Below are 18,720 nucleotides of genomic sequence, written 5' to 3' on the forward strand. Positions count from 1 at the left end.
CGAAGTGGGAGGAGCCCATTTTGCTTAATTGGCTATAACTCGTGAACGGAACGAGATTTTTGCACCAAACTCAGCACACGCATGTACGAGCTCATTCTGTGGTCACGTGAAAAAGGGCGCAGCGACTGGCCACTTGGTGGCGCTATAACTGTTAAAAGGGTGTCAAAATGATGTATTTCTATGGAAAAAACACATGAAATGGCTGAAAGCGGCCATCTTGCTGTCTGATTTGCATACAAGCTCACAAAATCTGGCATGCGCATGCGTCACGTGATCCTGAAGAAGCTTGAAAACTTTCATGGACGTCGGGCCATTGGTGGCGCTTTAACTGTCATAAAGGTGAGAAGGCCTCTGTATTACCCTATGCAAAATGACATTTAAATGACTGAAAAATGGGGGGAAAAGAGCAGAGCTTCACCAAATTAGCTGAGCACATGCGCCATATTATTCTGAAGAAGCGTGCAAACTTTTATGGAGATCGGGCCATCAGTGGGGGTGTCACAGTTTAAAAGGTAAAAAAAAAAATGCACCACATTTCCATGATAAATGAGCTAAAAGGGCAACAAACGTTCTTTTTCCTCTCCGAGGCACATGTTAGAAGGCTGGATAAAGTTTTTGGAACGCAGCAGCGCAGACGGCAAGCGCCTAGACCATATAGTTTTTTTTTTAGAGGCCTTTTTGTGGCCCTTTTTTAGCCACTTATTAGGGGTTCAAGCACTTCAGTGCTGAACACCTATTGTAATTGTTAATTTTCCCATGATGCAACATTCAGACATAAAACTGATCGGGCAGACCAAACCGTAAGTCGTGGAGACTTGAAACTTTGGGGGCTGATAGTACTCACACCGCCTACAGCGTCACCAAGGCCCGCCCCGATCGGCCTGACGGGGGCGCTACAGCGGGCAAAAGTACGAAACGGCTCATAACTCATCAACCGTGAGGCGTAGGCTCAAGTGTCTTATATCGCTGGAATCCTTGGCTTGAGGCGGACCAGATGCATGCCTCGGATTTGCTCGTCACCCTGGGAAAATTTTAGGGTATTTGGGGTTTTTCCAAAAACCTACTTTCGCGAACTAGTCCTAGGTTTTTGGCCCGACCGGAACCAAACCAGTGCGGCAAGATTCTCTGGAGTCTGATTGTCAATAATTATCAAAAAAAAGTGTAAATTTCGCTTCACGGTCCCTAAGGGCCGCCAAAATGTTCGAAGTGGGAGGAGCCCATTTTGCTTAATTGGCTATAACTCGTGAACGGAACGAGATTTTTGCACCAAACTCAGCACACGCATGTACGAGCTCATTCTGTGGTCACGTGAAAAAGGGCGCAGCGACTGGCCACTTGGTGGCGCTATAACTGTTAAAAGGGTGTCAAAATGATGTATTTCTATGGAAAAAACACATGAAATGGCTGAAAGCGGCCATCTTGCTGTCTGATTTGCATACAAGCTCACAAAATCTGGCATGCGCATGCGTCACGTGATCCTGAAGAAGCTTGAAAACTTTCATGGACGTCGGGCCATTGGTGGCGCTTTAACTGTCATAAAGGTGAGAAGGCCTCTGTATTACCCTATGCAAAATGACATTTAAATGACTGAAAAATGGGGGGAAAAGAGCAGAGCTTCTCCAAATTAGCTGAGCACATGCGCCATATTATTCTAAAGAAGCGTGCAAACTTTTATGGAGATCGGGCCATCAGTGGGGGTGTCACAGTTTAAAAGGTAAAAAAAAAAATGCACCACATTTCCATGATAAATGAGCTAAAAGGGCAACAAACGTTCTTTTTCCTCTCCGAGGCACATGTTAGAAGGCTGGATAAAGTTTTTGGAACGCAGCAGCGCAGACGGCAAGCGCCTAGACCATATAGTTTTTTTTTTAGAGGCCTTTTTGTGGCCCTTTTTTAGCCACTTATTAGGGGTTCAAGCACTTCAGTGCTGAACACCTATTGTAATTGTTAATTTTCCCATGATGCAACATTCAGACATAAAACTGATCGGGCAGACCAAACCGTAAGTCGTGGAGACTTGAAACTTTGGGGGCTGATAGTACTCACACCGCCTACAGCGTCACCAAGGCCCGCCCCGATCGGCCTGACGGGGGCGCTACAGCGGGCAAAAGTACGAAACGGCTCATAACTCATCAACCGTGAGGCGTAGGCTCAAGTGTCTTATATCGCTGGAATCCTTGGCTCGAGGCGGACCAGATGCATGCCTCAGATTTGCTTGCCCTTCGTGCGCCAATTTTGAGTAAATTGAGGTTTTTTGAAAAACCTACTTTTGCGAATTACTCCTAGATTTTTTGCCCGATCGAAACCAAACCAATGCAGAAATATTCTCTGGACAGAGACTATCAATAATCATCAAAAAAATTCTTAATTTAAATTCACGGTCGCTAAGGGAAATCAAAATGTTTGATGGCACCAGGGCCACTTTTACTAAAACAATTATAACTCGTGAATGGAAAGAGATATTTTCGCTAATCTTGGGAAACGTGTTTATGAGCTCAATCTGAGATTACTTGAAAAAAATCGCGACGATTGGCCACTTGGTGGCGCTACAACATGGAAAAAAATTTATGAAAATGGCTATAAACGCACCCAACCGTTAGTCCTTTGAAATCCTCAATCCTTCCCGAGTCCAACAATACCAAATATGCCAGGTTTCTCCTTATAGTTTGTGTATCATTGTCATTAAGCACTTAAAAAACTTGCAATTATCTTCGAAACCGATAGTCCAAATTTCTTGAAATTTGAAAACATAGATCAATAGCTAAACAATAACGCCCAAATGTCACAATTAAGATAGGAACTGACAAAAATAAATAAACAAATAAAATTTTTAAATCATTGTCACCCATGGATCATTTTTATTCTCTCATAAACAGAACTGTCTAAACTTCAAAACAAAATGAGATATTTACAACAAATTTGACAGACATGCATGGGCACACTTTGAGGACACTTGAAGTGGTGGAGATCAGGCAAGATGTGGTGCTATAACTGTCAAAAAAACTTTCCTCAGTAAATTGCCTGTATTGGCTGTAAATGGTATTTTCCATCAATGTTATAAGTTTATTTGTTTATTTGGATCCCCATTAGCCTCTTTCTAGGCAGTGGCTACTCTTCCTGGGGTCCCAAAAAGTAAATCATACAAAACTACATTTAATCAACAACAATAAAAAGTCAAGTCAATGAAACGCACTAACCCATCATCCATTCCAAATATCAAAATCAACAATTTAATATATTTTGCCATTAAATATTCCTTTGAATATTTTTTTAAAACTAATTTTTCTTGTAAAAATGTGTGATATCAATAGTAAATGATTCCATATTTTCATTCCTCTATACATTACTGTCCGTTGGTTTCCAGTGGTTTTCGAAACAGGAAATAAAAAACATTCCTTTTATTCATGCCTGGTGTAAAAAAATATGACTAGTACTATTATACAAAAGTTGAGAGTACAGCGCATTAGGAACTCTAGACACAGAAATATTTCTTATAAAATAAAGCAGAGAGACAATCCTTCACCAGTTCATTCTCAGTATATTAGCTCTTCTATAACAGTTTAAATTCAGTCCTGTCGCTCTGTTCTGGACAAATTTATTTTTTCAATTACATCCATTTTTTTTTATTTACTTGATGCACTGGTAAAAACCACTGGGCAAAAACACGCGATTCGTCCAATCACTGATTGTGCTGCAGTGACTGCCACCCCTGAGAGCCAACAGTAGCGGCATATTTTTAAGGCCCGCCCACTGTTCGCGCAGGCGCTGCTGCTGTCAGCATGATGAGAGAACAGAATAGATCAGATGAGACAGCAGCACGGAAACTTTCTTCAGAAACTCCTTGTACTAAATGATCATCATAATCTATCGGGAACTGTGATTGTGTGCACTTGGAAACTTTGGATGCATCAACTTGTCGTCAGAGAAAGGTGTAAAAGGTGAAATCGGAGTAAAGATTTATAGTGTGATAATCTTTATTGAACAATCTTCTTTAATTGAATATGTGATGCAGTCTCGTTTTGGTGAGTGACTTTTTTTTGTCATATGTTATCTTATGACAGATATCTATTTCAGAAATGATTTGATATGAGCTGAGTTGACTAGGCCGCAGTCACAGCGCGAGCTGAACTAGTTAGCCGTGTTCTAAAGCTACCGCGTGTAGCTAACATCTTTGTATCATGAGTTGTGACAGTGACTGTTTTATGAGTGTCGAATCGATGTGTTAAATAAATTTTGATTAATGTGTCATTTGAGCTGTGCATGTCATTTGTTACTGAAATGTTGAGTCAGAAATTAATTATTGTACGTTTGCCTTGTGTTTTCCAAGGCTGCGTTTTCTTGTTCTCTATTTTTTTTCCCTATGTGAACGTGATCGGCAAGTGTATCCTGTTTTGTGCCATAAATAATCCTGTGAAGGTGAATCGCCTGCCTAGTGGATGCAATTACATGCACAAATGCTAACCAGTGCCCATGGACCTGTTTCCCATTTGAACTGTAATTTGAAACCATCAACTGGTAGGATAACTACAATTTTCTTTTGTTTGTTTTTGTTTTTTATATTTATGTGTTGCTATATAAATAAGTGTTACGATGTGTATAGCATGCACAAAAATCAAGGACATTTTTTGTAACGAATGTAGCGAAAACTAAACAGCGTCTCTGCGCATTGAAAGGCTGTCACTCAGTGCACAATCACATTGTTACAGCAACGGATTGTCTTTGAGTCATTAAACCGTACATGTACAAACATGTTCAAAAACACTGATTCGTTAAAAAGATAGATGTGATGAAACTAGGTGGTAATTATTTTTAACTTTAAGCTCCACTTTCGAACTTCACCTAATTTAATCGAAGCTTTTAGGCTGTTGAATCATTAAAAAGAAACAAGTCGGTGATTTCTGTTTTCATTTACTAACTCTCTATTGTTCTTATTTGTCACTCATCTTTCTGAAACAAACTACAAAGAGAACTTTTTAATTTATCAATATAATTTTCTCTTTGAATCAGAACAAAATTGTCAACTATTTGCTCTCCTGTTGCACCATTTCCTCCCTCCAGTAGATGATCCTTGCTTCTGATTTAATTATGCCCTACCGAATACTATATCTAGGTGTAGCACATCAAGTCAAGTTGCGCACTACATGCTACACAGTGTTGTGTAGGGCTGGGTTTCGATTCAAATTTCAAGAATCGATTCGATTCCGATTCTCAAGATCTTGAATCGATTATCATTATTCGATCCGATCTGATCCGATCTTCGAGATTTAGATAATGTTAATTTCCGCCATGATAAATTTTCCACCATTTTGAATTTTGTCAACAACGTACTTTTACTAACTAGTCCTAGGTTTTTCGCCCGATCGGAACCAAACCAGTGCAGAAATGTATAGAAATCCTATAAATGTTAAACAGCTTTAAAACCATGTATTTCCTATGTTACATTGCCTGTATTGGCTGTAAATGGTCTTTTCCATCTATTATGTCAGTGGTTACATGCTTGCTAAATAAAACTTAATAGATTTTAAAGCTTTTGTGCTTTAAGGCCTTAAAGGCCTTAACTGCTTGAACCCCGATAAATGCTGCTTGCAGCTTTAATTATTATTATTATTCTTCTGCCGTAAAACGCATCGTGCAGCCCAAACCGTAAGGGCTAGAGCATTGAAACTTTGCCAGATGGTAGTACAAAAATCGAGGAGAGGTTCAGAGATTATGACCCCGATTGGCCCATAGGTGGCGCTATAGCAACCAAAAGCGCGAAACTGCTCATAACTCCTAGACCGTATGTCGCAGACTCAAGTGTCTTATATCATTGGAAAGCTGGACGCCTGACGAACAAAACGTATATCTCCGATTTCATTTCCGTCATGATAGATTTTCCGCCATTTTGAATTTTGTCGAAAATCTACTTTTGCGAACTAGTCCCTGGTTTTTTGCCCGATCGGAGCCAAACCAGTGCAGAAATGTTCTCTGGAGTCTGAAGATCAATAATTATCGAAAAAATGTTGAAATTTCGATTCATGGACGCTAGGGGGCGCAAAATAATCGTTGTGGGAGGAGCCTATTTTACTAAAATGGCTATAACTTAAAAAGTAAATAAGATAGCTTCACCAAACTCGGTACACATGTGTATGGGTTCATTCTGGGGTCACAGTAAAAAAATCGCGACGATTGAACACTAGGTGGCGCTATAACATGAAAAAAACATGAAAAGGGCTATAACCACCTGACCGTTAGTCCGATTGACTTGAAAATTGGTATGCAGTGTCTTGGTCCAAGGTGCCATGTATGTCTATGAGGACATTGGCGTATCTCAAAAAACATGGCCGCCATTGGCCAATGAAGTTGAGCACCTATTAGACAAGGTTAACGGAGGCCGATCGGAACGAAACTTGATGGGCATGTTCGACTCATGGCCCTAGAGGTCTGTAAGAATTTTGAAAGAAATCGGCCACTAGTTGGCGCTAACGAGTTTTTTGGCTCTGTAATCACGTGGTGTTACACTTATCGTCACAAAAAGCATATCATTTGATATATCTGCTCATGCTGAACAACTTTGCCTCAAGAACCATTTCTGTCAATCAAACCGTTCATTAAATATTCATGAATATGTCTAAAACCTACTTTTGCGAACTAGTCCTAGGTTTTTTGCCCGATCGGAACCAGACCAGTCTAGGACAATTCTCTGGACTCTCTAGATCAATAATTATCAAAAAAAAGTTGAACTTTTGCATTTGGATGGCTGTAATAGGATCATTTATAAAATGGGCATGGAAAAATACATTAAAAAGCCTATAAATCCTAAATAAAAACCCAGAACTTCACAAAAATTGGTGAACTTATGTGACATAACATCATTAACAAGCATGCAAAATTTCATGGAGATCGGACGATAGGTGGCGCTATAACTGTTAAAAATCTTTAAAACCATATATTTCCTATGGTAAACTGCCTGTATTGACTGTAAATGGTCTTTTCCATCTCTGATCATATAATTTTCATATCATAATGTTCAAAACTAGTGCAATACAATTCTCTGGACTCACTAGATCAATAATTGTCAGAAAAAGTTGAACTACTTCATTTGGATAGCTATAATAGGGTCACTTCAAAATGTAGCCTTTACCAAGTGTCCCCGAAAGCCTATATCTCTTTAATGAATGACTCAGACCTTCTTAAAAACAAGTCAGAACATGTGAAATATCACTCTGAACATGCATGAAAATTTTCAGACAGATCAGACAAACTTTGCCTCTATAACAGTTAAAAAGGTGAAAATGATATGATTATAATGGCATGTTAAGCCAATAAGTGGTATTTTACTGCCCCCTGCTGTTTAAAATAGTCATTTTGTCATATTGTTCTATAATTTATATTTAGACTTTATAAAATCACTATTTTAACATTTACAATTACATTTAGTCAAAATCCATCTGTTAAAGTATTAGTATTGACAGTTTGATCACATCATACATTTCAAATGTCTGCATCTACAACATAATGTGTGTGTGTAGTCTTAGGTTTCTGAATAAATTCTGAATCATCTGATTAATAGCTTGCAAATACTTTGTGAAATGTTTATAGACCATTCAAATATATTTTCATAATGACATATCCCAATAGCATTGAAAAAACAACAACAACATTTGTCTTTGTGTGTGTGTGTGTGTGTGTGTGTGTGTGTGTGTGTGTGTGTCTGTGTGTGTGTGTGTGTGTGTGTGTGTGTGTGTGTGTGTGTGTGTGTGTGTGTGTGTGTGTAAACATGCATTATGGAGTTAAAATGGAAAAACTGGTTTGCTTTAGTGCAGAAAAATGGTGAAAATCAAGAAGTTTAAAGTGAAAGTGAGCCAATAAGTGGTCTTCTACTGCCCTCTGCTGGCCATTCTACTTATTAATGAAGTCTACTCATATATGCTTTTGCATTCATTAGACACTAAAAATCACTTATATAACAATAAAACACTAAAAATCACTTATATAACAATTACTATTGTAGCACAATCATATTTTGTCAGAGTTTATCACTTCATTTTTACTGATACTTCACATAATTGCTAGCAATGTGGTAAATCATGGTAAATCACACTAAAAACATGGTAAATCATAATAAATAATACTAGAATGTGGTGTATCAAGGTAAATCATACTACAATCCTGGTACATCATTCTAGAACATGGTATATCATGGTACATCATGCTAGAACAGGGTAAATCATGGTAAGCCATGATAAATCATAATAAACTATGGTAAATCATGTTAGAATGTGGTATATCATGGTAAATCATGCTAGAACATGGTAAATCATGGTAAACTATGCTAGAACAGGGTAAATCATGGTAAACTATGATAAATCATGGTAAACTATGATAAATCATGATAAACTATGGTAATCCATGCTAGAATCACAGTAAACAATGGTAAATCATACTAGAATGTAGTATATCATGGTAAATTATGCTAGAATATGGCAAATCATGCTAGAATCATAGTAAATAATACTAGAATATGCTAAATTGTTGTGGGAGGAGCCTATTTTACTAAAATGGCTATAACTCAAGAAGTAAATGAGATATCTTCACCAAACTCAGTACACATGTGTATGGGTTCAATTTGAGGTCACAGTAAACAATTCTATGGAGATCGGACCATAGGTGGCGCTATAACTGTTAAAAAGCTTTAAAACCATATATATCACATGGTAAATTGCCTGTATTGGCTGTAAATGGTCTTTTCCATCTATTATGTCAGTGGTTACATGCTTATTAAATAAATCTTAATAACTTTTGATGCTTTTGTGCTTAAATGCCTTAAAGACCTTAACTGCTTGAACCCCGATAAATGCTGCTTGCAGCTTTAATTAGGGGTTCAAGCACGAAGTGCTGAAACCCTATTGTAATTGTACTGATTTTTATTAGGGGTTCAAGCACGAAGTGCTGAAACCCTATTGTAATTGTGCTGATTTTTATTATTATTATTAGGGGTTCAAGCACGAAGTGCTGAAACCCTATTGTAATTGTGCTGATTTTTATTATTATTATTAGGGGTTCAAGCACGAAGTGCTGAAACCCTATTGTAATTGTGCTGATTTTTATTATTATTATTATTATTATTATTCTGCCGTAAAACGCATCGTGCAGCCCAAACCGTAAGGGCTAGAGCTTTGAAACTTTGCCATATGGTAGTACAAAAATCGAGGAGAGGTTATCAAATTATGACCCCGATTGGCCCATAGGTGGCGCTATAGCAACCAAAAGCGCAAAACTGCTCATAACTCCTAGACCGTAAGTCATAGACTCAAGTGTCTTATATCATTGGAAAGCTGGACGCCTGACGAACAAAACGTATATCTCCGATTTTATTTCCGCCATGATAGATTTTCCGCCATTTTGAATTTTGTCGAAAATCTACTTTTGCGAACTAGTCCCTGGTTTTTCGCCCGATCGGAACCAAACCAGTGCAGAATTGTTCTATGGAGTCTGAAGATCAATAATTATCAAAAAAAAGTTGAAATTTCGATTCATGGTCGCTAGGGGGTGCAAAATTAACGTTGTGGGAGGAGCCTATTTTACTAAAATGGCTATAACTCCAGAAGTAAAAGAGTTATTTTAACCAAACTTGGTACACATGTGTAAGAGGTCAATCTGAGGTCACGGTAAAAAAATAGCGGCGATTGGCCACATGGTGGCGCTATAACATGAAAAAAACATAAAACAGGCTATAACCACCTGACCGTTAGTCCGATTGACTTGAAAATTGGTATGCAGTGTCTTGGCCCAAGGTGCCATGTATGTCTATGAGGACATTGGCGTATCTCAAAAAACATGGCCGCCATCGGCCAATGAAGTTTGAGCACCGATTAGACAAGGTTAACGGAGGCCGATCGGAACGAAACTCGATGGGCATGTTCGTCTTATGGCCCTAGAGGTCTGTAAGAATTTTGAAAGAAATCGGCCACTAGTTGGCGCTAACGAGTTTTATGGCTCTGTAATCACGTGGTGTTACACTTATTGTCATAAAATGCATATCATTTGATAGACCTGCTCATGCTGAACAACTTTGCCTCAAGAACCATTTCTGTCAATCAAACCGTTCATTAAATATTCACGAATATGTCTAAAACCTACTTTTGCGAACTAGTCCTAGGTTTTTCGCCCGATCGGAACCAGACCAGTCTAGGACAATTCTCTGGACTCTCTAGATCAATAATTATCAAAAAAAAGTTGAACTTTTGCATGTGGATGGCTGTAATAGGGTCATTTATAAAATGGGCGTGGCAAAATACACTAAAAAGCCTATAAATCATAAATGAAAATGCAGAACTTCACAAAAATTGATCAGCATATGTGACATAACATCATTAACAAGCATGCAAAATTTTATGGAGATCGGACGATAGGTGGCGCTATAACTGTTAAAAAGCCTTAAAACCATATATTTCCTATGGTAAACTGCCTGTATTGGCTGTAAATGGTCTTTTCCATCTCTGATCATATAATTTTCATATCATAATGTTCAAAACTAGTGCAATACAATTATCTGGACTCACTAGATCAATAATTGTCAGAAAAAGTTGAACTACTTCATTTGGATAGCTATAATAGGTTCACTTCAAAATGTAGCCTTTACCAAGTGTCCCCGAAAGCCTATATCTCTTTAATGAATGACTCAGACCTTCTTAAAAACAAGTCAGAACATGTGAAATATCACTCTGAACATGCATGAAAATTTTCAGACAGATCAGACAAAATGTGCCTCTATAACAGTTAAAAAGGTGAAAATGATATGAATATAATGGCATGTTAAGCCAATAAGTGGTATTTTAATGCCCCCTGCTGTTTAAAATAGTCATTTTGTCATATTGTTCTATAATTTATATTGAGACTTTATAAAATCCCAATTTTAACATTTACAATTACATTTAGTCAAAATCCATCTGTTAAAGTATTAGTATTGACAGTTTGATCACATCATATATATCAAATATCTGTATCTACAACATAACGTGTGTGTGTAGTCTTAGGTTTCTGAATAAATTCTGAATAATCTGATTAATAGCTTACAAAGACTTTGTGAAATGTTTATAGACCATTCAAATATATTTTCATAATGACATCCCAATAGCATTGAAAAAACAACAACATTTGTCTTTGTGTGTGTGTGTGTGTGTGTGTGTGTGTGTGTGTGTGTGTGTGTGTAAACATGCATTATGGAGTTAAAATGGAAAAACTGGTTTGCTTTAGTACAGAAAAATGGTGAAAATCATGAAGTTTAAAGTGAAAGTGAGCCAATAACTGGTCTTCTACTGCCCTCTGCTGGCCATTCTACTTATTAATGAAGTCTACTCACATATGCTTTTGCATTCATTATACACTAAAAATCACTTATATAACAATAAGACACTAAAAAAATCACTTATATAACAATTACTATTGTAGCACAATCATGCTAGAATCATAGTAAATAATACTAGAATGTGGTAAATTGTTGTGGGAGGAGCCTATTTTACTAAAATGGCTATAAGTCAAGAAGTAAATGAGATATTTTCACCAAACTCAGTACACATGTGTATGGTTTCAATTTGAGGTCACAGTAAACATTTTTATGGAGATCGGACCATAGGTGGCGCTATAACTGTTAAAAAGCTTTAAAACCATATATATCCCATGGTAAACTGCCTGTATTGGCTGTAAATGGTCTTTTCCATCTCTGATCATATAATTTTCATATCATAATGTTCAAAACTAGTGCAATACAATTCTCTGGACTCACTAGATCAATAATTGTCAGAAAAAGTTGAACTACTTCATTTGGATAGCTATAATAGGTTTACTTCAAAATGTGGCCTTTACCAAGTGTCCCCGAAAGCCTATATCTCTTTAATAAATGCTCAGACCTTCTTAAAAACAAGTCAGAACGTGTGAAATATCACCCTGAACAAGGATGAAAAATTTCAGACAGATCGGACAAAATTTGCCTCTATAACAGTTAAAAAGGTGAAAATGATATGAATTAATGGCATGTTAAGCCAATAAGTGGTATTTTACTGCCCCCTGCTGTTTAAAATAGTCATTTTGTCATATTGGTATTGGTATTAGCCATAGTAAATCATGATAAACTATGGTAAATCATGCTACAATGTGTTATATCATGTTAAATCATGCTAGAACATGGTCTTTCCCATCTATGATGTCAATGATTGAAAAAACAACAACAACATTTGCCTGTGTGTGTGTGTGTGTGTGTGTGTGTGTGTGTGTGTGTGTGTGTGTGTGTGTGGTACAAATATAACAGATTTTATTTTCCAACATGAAAACAAACATAAAGTGCTAGTGCACAAACAATAACCTACAATGATAATGGGTGAGAGGGGAACTTAAATACACAGATCAAGACAAGGACAACAGGTGACGGTTATGATGATGAGGAGCAGGTGATGATGATGATGAGGGTGATGAGGAGCAGGTGCAGGTGATGACGACAGATGGTGAATGTGATGAAGACAGAAGGTGAATATGATGAAGGTGAATGTGACACTAATATCACTGAAACATTTGTGTGTGTGTGTGTGTGTGTGTGTGTGTGTGTGTGTGTGTGTGTGTGTGTGTGTGTGTGTGTGTGTGTGTGTGTGTGTGTGTGTGTGTGCGTGTGTGTGTAAAATGCATTATGGAGTTAAAATGGAAAAACTGATTTGTTTAAGTGCAGAAAAATGGTGAAAATCAAGAAGTTTAAAGTGAAAGTGTGCCAATATGTGGTCTTCTACTGCTCTCTGCTGGCCATTCTACTTATTAATGAAGTCTACTCACATATGCTTTTACATTCATCAGACACTAAAAATCACTTATATAACAATAAGACACTAAAAAATCACTTATATAACAATTACTATTGTAGCACAATCATGCTAGAATCATAATAAATAATACTAGAATGTGGTAAATTGTTGTGGGAGGAGCCTATTTTACTAAAATGGCTATAAGTCAAGAAGTAAATGAGATAGCTTCACCAAACTCAGTACACATGTGTATGGGTTCAATTTGAGGTCACAGTAAACAATTTTATGGAGATCGGACCATAGGTGGCGCTATAACTGTTAAAAAGCTTTAAAACCATATATTTCCTATGGTACATTGCCTGTATTGGCTGTAAATGGTCTTTTTCATCTATTATGTCAGTGGTTAGATGCTTGCTAAATAAAACTAATAACTTTTGATGCTTTTGTGCTTAAAGGCCTTAACTGCTTGAACCCCGATAAATGCTGCTTGCAGCTTTAATTATTATTATTATTCTGCCGTGAAACGCATCGTGCAGCCCAAACCGTAAGGGCTAGAGCTTTGAAACTTTGCCATATGGTAGTACAAAAATCGAGGAGAGGTTATCAAATTATGACCCCGATTGGCCCATAGGTGGCGCTATAGCAACCAAAAGCGCGAAACTGCTCATAACTCCTAGACCGTAAGTCATAGACTCAAGTGTCTTATATCATTGGAAAGCTGGACGCCTGACGAACAAAACGTATATCTCCGATTTTATTTCCGCCATGATAGATTTTCCGCCATTTTGAATTTTGTCGAAAATCTACTTTTGCGAACTAGTCCCTGGTTTTTTGCCCGATCGGAACCAAACCAGTGCAGAATTGTTCTCTGGAGTCTGAATATCAATAATTATCAAAAAAAGTTGAAATTTCGATTCACGGTCGCTAGGGGGTGCAAAATTAACGTTGTGGGAGGAGCCTATTTTACTAAAATGGCTATAACTCCAGAAGTAAAAGAGGTATTTTAACCAAACCTGGTACACATGTGTAAGACGTCAATATGAGGTCACGGTAAAAAAATCGCGGCGATTGGTCACATGGTGGCGCTATAACATGAAAAAAACATAAAACAGGCTATAACCACCTGACCGTTAGTCCGATTGACTTGAAAATTGGTATGCAGTGTCTTGGTCCAAGGTGCCATGTATGTCTATGAGGACATTGGTGTATCTCAAAAAACATGGCCGCCATCGGCCAATGAAGTTTGAGCACCTATTAGACAAGGTTAACGGAGGCCTATCGGAACGAAACTCGGTGGGCATGTTCGACTCATGGCCCTAGAGGTCTGTAAGAATTTTAAAAGAAATCGGCCACTAGTTGGCGCTAACGAGTTTTATGGCTCTGTAATCACGTGGTGTTACACTTATTGTCACAAAATGCATACCATTTGATAGATCTCCTCTTGTTGAACAACTTTGCCTCAAGAACCATTGCTGTCAATCAAACCGTTCATTAAATATTCGTAATTATGTTAAAAACCTACTTTTGCGAACTAGTCCTAGGTTTTTCGCCCGATCAGAACCAAACGAGTCTAGGACAATTCTATGGACTCTCAAGATCAATAATTATCAAAAAAAAGTTGAACTTTTGCATTTTTCGCATGGGTATATTGGGTCATAAAGAAAATGGGCGTGGCAAAATGCACTCAAAAGCCTATAAATCCTAAACAAAAACTCAGAACTTCACGAAAATTGGTGAGCTTATGTGCCATAACATCATTAACAAGCATGCAAAATTTCATGGAGATCGGACTATAGATGGTGCTATAACTGTTAAAAAGCTTTAAAAAACACATATTTCCTATGGTAAATTGCCTGTATTGGCTGTAAATGGACTTTTCCATCTATTATTTCAGTGGTTAAAAGCTTTCTAAATAAATCTTAATGTCTTAAATGCTTATGTGCCTAAAGGCCTTAAATGCTTGAACCCCGATAAATGCTGCTTGCAGCTTTAATTATTATTATTATTCTGCCGTAAAACGCATCGTGCAGCCCAAACCGTAAGAGCTGGAACTTTGAAACTTTGACAGATGGTAGTACAAAAATCGAGGAAAGGTTCAGAGATTATGACCCCGATTGGCCCATAGGTGGCGCTATAACAACCAAAAGCGCGAAACTGCTCATAACTCCTAGACCGTATGGCGTAGACTCAAGTGTCTTATATCATTGGAAAGCTGGATGCCTGACGAACAAAACGTATATCTCCGATTTCATTTCCGCCATGATAGATTTTCCGCCATTTTGAATTTTGTCAAAAATCTACTTTTGCGAACTAGTCCCTGGTTTTTTGCCCGATTGGAACCAAACTAGTGCAGAAATGTTCTCTGGAGACTGAATATCAATAATTATCGAAAAAAAGTGGAAATTTCGATTCACGGTCGCTAAGGGGCGCCAAAACGTACGTTGTGGGAGGGGCCTATTTTACTAAAATGGCTATAACTCCCGATGTAAATGAGGTATCTTCACCAAACTTGGTACACATGTGTATGAGCTTACTCTGGGGTCACAGTAAAAAAATCGCGACGATTGGCCTCATGGTGGCGCTATAAAATGAAAAAAACATAAAACAGGCTATAACCACCTGACCGTTAGTCCGATTGACTTGAAAATTGGTATGCAGTGTCTTGGTCCAAGGTGCCATGTATGTGTATGAGGACATTGGCGTATCTCAAAAAACATGGCCGCCATCGGCCAACGAAGTTTGAGCACCTATTAGACAAGGTTAACGGAGGCCGATCGGAACGAAACTCAATGGGCATGTTCGGCTCATGGCCCTAAAGGTCTGTAAGAATTTTGAAAGAAATCGGCCACTAGTTGGCGCTAACGAGTTTTACGGCTCTGTAATCACGTGGTGTTACAAATATCCACACAATATGCATATCATTTGATAGATCTCCTCATCCTGAACAACTTTGCCTCAAGAACCATTGCTGTCAATCAAACTGTTCATTAATTATTCATTAATATGTTAAAAACCTACTTTTGCGAACTAGTCCTAGGTTTTTTGCCCGATCGGAACCAGACCAGTGTAGGACAATTCTCTGGACTCTCTAGATCAATAATTATCAAAAAAAAGTTGAACTTTTGCATTTGGATGGCTGTAATAGGGTCATTTATAAAACGGGCGTGTCAAAATACATTAAAAAGCCTATAAATCCTAAATAAAAACTCAGAACTTCACAAAAATTGGTCAGCATATGTGACATAACATCATTAACAAGCATGAAAAATTCTATGGAGATCGGACGATAGTTGGCGCTATAACTGTTAAAACGCTTTAAAACCATATATTTCCTATGGTAAATTGCCTGTATTTGCTGTAAATGATGTCTTCTATCTTTTATCATATAATGTTCATATCATAATGTTCAAAACCAGTGCAGCACAATTCTCTGAACTCTCTAGATCAATAATTATCAGAAAAAAAGTTTAACTTCTTCAAAAGGTGATTTTATATGAATATAATGACATATTAAGCCAATAAGTGGTATTTTACTGCCCCCTGCTGTCATTTCATCATACTACTCCCTAATATTGTTATAAAATTCATATTTAGACTTTTTAAAATCATTATTTTAACATTTACAATCACATTTTGTCAAAACTCATCTATTGAGTATTACTATTGACAATTGTGTTACACTGAGATATGGAAATGGACGAAAGTAAATGAATGAAATGAAACGAAAGTATAACGGCATTTAAGCCACGCCCCCGAATACAAATTCATTCATAACTCGAAAACGGAAAGTCGTTGCGCGCTCAAATTTTGATGGTGAGGACCTCTCCGGGCTCTTGATCGAAACGTGTCGTCGCGGGCCTCGGGAGCGCGCCCCCCGCGCATCGCGAATCCGCGGGACCCCCGATTTTGAACGGCCATTACTCCCGACCCAGACCACCCCGAACATTGTGTGAGAGCTCGTTGGAAAGGGCGCGTCCTTGGCTAGCTTCGATTCAAATGTGGTGTTATTTGCCCTGGGCATTCCAGAGATAATAGCCCGAACAGATATGCCTTATAACAGTCATAACTCCCAGCCCCAATCGCCCAAAAACACATTGATGGTCTCATTCAACAGGGCTCCTCAAGCACTATCTATGCTCTGAGTTTCAGAATTTTTCGCCTTTTGGTTCCTGAGATATAAGTAAAAAAACAAATTCCCATTCATTCAAACACTTCAACTGTAAAATGTAAGCTATAATACCACTGTTGTCCACTAGAGGGAGCAGCAGGATTACGCATGATCTTTTAATTCGCTTCAGTATTGGAAATAAACAAATGCTTTAAGAAGCAATCTTTTTTATTATGATGTTTTTTTTATTATTATGATATTTGTATATATTTTATTTTTTTTTATTATGATTATGAACGGTTTGATTGACATTAGTGATTCTTGAGGCAAAGTTGTTCAAGATGAGGAGATGAAGATATTTTCACAATATCACATCCTAAAAACATTGAAAACATATTTGTCTTTGTGTGTGTGTGTGTGTGTGTGTGTGTGTGTGTGTGTGTGTGTGTGTGTGTGTGTGTGTGTGTGTGGGTTTGTGTGTGTGTCTGTGTGTGTGTAAGCATGCTTAATGGAAAGAACATGAAGAAACTGCTTTGTTTTACTGGTGGATAAAAAAGTATTTCAAATGAAAGTGAGTCAATTAGTGGTCTTCTACTGCCCTCTGCAGGACATTCTACTTAATAAAATATTTTCATCTGTGCTTTTGCATTAGTTTTTGGACTATATCAAATTACTTGCATGAAAATCACCTATTATAACACAGTCATGTTTTGTCAAAGTTTATCACTTCATTTTTACTGAGCTCTCAGTTTGAACAATTCTGCCTCTCAGTGATTAATTTGAAATCTGAAAATGGTGTTATACAGAGGAGATTTGCAATTATCATTTTGTTACCTATCTTTTATTTTAAATATCTCCATCTACAACAAAATGTGTGTGCATGTGTGTGTTCAAGCATGGTTAGTGTATTAAGTATTATTGTTTAAGTATTATTGTTTTCATTTACATTTTAACCACCAGAAGAAGAACACTCATTGGTTCATTCTGCTCACTAAAATATTATTTTTAATTTTTTTTTCCATTTGAAATATTGTTTAAACTTAATAAAATCATTAAAATAACATTTCAAATCATATTTTGTCTGTTTATAAATCCCACAGACTCACATTGGCTGCAATACTAATGTTTTTGTAAAACACAGACCTGATAGTCTAATCTGTGTGTATTGTGCATATATTATTGATATTATTACTATTGCAAATCATGTTATTGTAACTCATATCTTAATAGAATATTATTTGTAATTTTAATTCTTTATTTCTTAAGTGTTTTTTTTTATGATTACTACAGATATTATCACCAAAGATATCAACTACACCTTCACTTTTAGTATTGACACGCTGCACACACAGCACAATCACACACTCACTAATGCATTCAAATAAATGTAATCTTACTGTGCTACTTTATTTGTACATGATTAGAATGAACAGAAATCTAAGACTATTTTTCTTCTTTTGTTAAAGCCATTTCAGACTCCAAGTAAGCATTATATTACTAATCATCTATTTTACAGGTGCCATACAATTGAAAACTGTATTTATCTTGGCATAGTTGAATGATAAGAGTTCTGGACATGGAACTGACATACCGTGAGCCTCAAACACCATTGTTTCCTCCTTCTTGTGTAAATCTCCTGTTTGCAAAAGACCGCTGAAAAATGAGTGAATCCCACCATAACACCGACTGTGACGTTGGAGTCAGGATCATTAATATTTATACCCCCCAAATTTGCATTTTCCAGTCCATGTTCTAGGCCAGGCAGTGTTAATGTGGACCTGCACAGCCGAATCATCAGAAGATCTGCAGGTATTGTGAAGAAGCAAGCAAGGACAATAGTGA

The sequence above is a fragment of the Scardinius erythrophthalmus genome (assembly GCF_964197995.2).
Source record: "Scardinius erythrophthalmus genome assembly, chromosome: 18".
NCBI lineage: Eukaryota > Metazoa > Chordata > Actinopteri > Cypriniformes > Leuciscidae > Scardinius > Scardinius erythrophthalmus.